At 40.5% G+C, this 1776-nt stretch overlaps 1 non-coding gene across 1 annotated transcript; it reads left to right on the top strand.

The window, feature by feature from the left end:
• The first annotated feature begins 1673 nt into the window (after window positions 1–1673).
• trnas-uga lies at window positions 1674–1755 on the top strand. Its single transcript has one exon. It is a non-coding gene; the product is annotated as a tRNA-Ser (tRNA).
• Window positions 1756–1776: the final 21 nt, after the last annotated feature.

Below are 1776 nucleotides of genomic sequence, written 5' to 3'. Positions count from 1 at the left end.
TGAGGGTCTCGAAATGAAAGTGGCGCAGTAAATATGAGGGCGCCAGATGGATAGTAATGCAGTAAGTTTGAGGCGTTCACGCTGATATTAAGGTGGGAAGTGTGAGGGGTCAGGTCTATAGTGATGCAGTAAGTGTCGGCGGGTCAGGCTGATAGTGATGCATTCAAAGACCAAATATCCAAGTCTCACTGTAGTGCTGAATAGCGAGACTCCTCAAGGCTAAGACAAAAATCAATAGTTCTCATCCTGGTCATAAATCACAATTCTTCATTTTAAAATTGTCCTCTCCTGCTTCAAGATTCACCAATGAGGGAACAAAATTTAATTGCACCACCCGGTTTATCTCTTCAAATATTTTGCAATTCTCAATGAGATTACCTCTCTTGTTTTGAAACTGTTAAAAAAATTTCAATTCAGAGGACTAACGTTCATCCATGATATCAAGGCTAATCACCATTCGTGGTATTCCTCATATGGCATTAGTATCTTTCCTAAATTGAGGATTATAATTCCTCATACTGTAGTCCAAGTGCGGTCGAACTGAGCCACCATACATTGGAAATAATGCTTCGTTCTCGTGCCCTGAAATCCTCCTGCAGCTTTCACAACAGACTTCTACAACTGCTACTAGACTTCAATGACTTGTTAAAAACTTCTCCAAGATGCATTTCTAAACATCTGTACAGGAGACTTTCTACTTCAAACCTTCGACAAATAATCTCCACACATTTCCCTCCTGACAAGTATGATAAAGTCAAATCGTTGCTATTTATTAATCATGAGGGACATGGATAGGTTCACTCGTCACGGTGTTTTTCGGCTGGTGAGGAAGTCAAAATTGAGAAAACATCGGTTTACAATTAATGGGTAAGGAATTAAAAGGGACGTCAGGGGCAACTTTTTCAGGCGCGTCCAGAATGAGCTGCCAGAGAAATTGTTGGAGACTGGTACAACTGTAACATTTAATGGCATCTGGATGGATATATGAGTAACAAGGTTTAGAGGGATGTGGGCCAAATGTTGGCAAATGGGACCTATTAATTTAGGGTAACTGTCCACCATGGTCATGTTGGAAAGAAGGGCCAATTTCCGTGTTGTATTGTTCAACGACTTGATGACTCTAGAACTACCGCAAAAACTTTGCAAATAATTCCGTCAAGACGATTTCAAGTTCCAAATCTTCGGTTAATCTTCCTCTCTTGTGCTCACAAGTTCATTACCTGATGTCAGAACATACGGATTAGTTGCTGGATCCATTCCTGTAAATTGGTTCTGCATTCTTTCTAATTATGATTTTTTTTTACGAATGTAGCTGGTGTTTATGGACATAGCATCAATTTTTCTAATACCATATGTCGATGAATATTAAAACACAACAGCACATCTAATTTGGCACCAGATGATGAGCAATTGAGTCAAAACCGATCGGACGCAGTGAGACAATGACCCTGTCTTCGTGGTGTACATCCGTGACTCTGTAATTCGACGAAGAATCATTCCCACAACTTCAGCTGTGTCAGAATCTAGTTTGTGGTGAAAGCCTGTCAATCTGCCAAGGTAACGTTCGTCTGGGTCTCTGCAAAGGAGTTGGCGAAATCTTTGGGTCTTGACAATTTGTTCTTCCAACAAATGAATTCAGTTGTTTTACTATTAAAATTGACTAAATTCCCGCAGCTGTGATGGCCGAGAGGTAAAAGCGTTGGATTTGAAATCCAATGGGGTTTCCCTGCGCAGGTTCGAATTCTGTTCACAGCGCAGAATCTCTTAAAAGTCATT

Source organism: Chiloscyllium plagiosum, unplaced genomic scaffold, assembly GCF_004010195.1.
Source record: "Chiloscyllium plagiosum isolate BGI_BamShark_2017 unplaced genomic scaffold, ASM401019v2 scaf_15883, whole genome shotgun sequence".
NCBI lineage: Eukaryota > Metazoa > Chordata > Chondrichthyes > Orectolobiformes > Hemiscylliidae > Chiloscyllium > Chiloscyllium plagiosum.
This window is presented reverse-complemented; position numbering and strand designations above follow the sequence as displayed.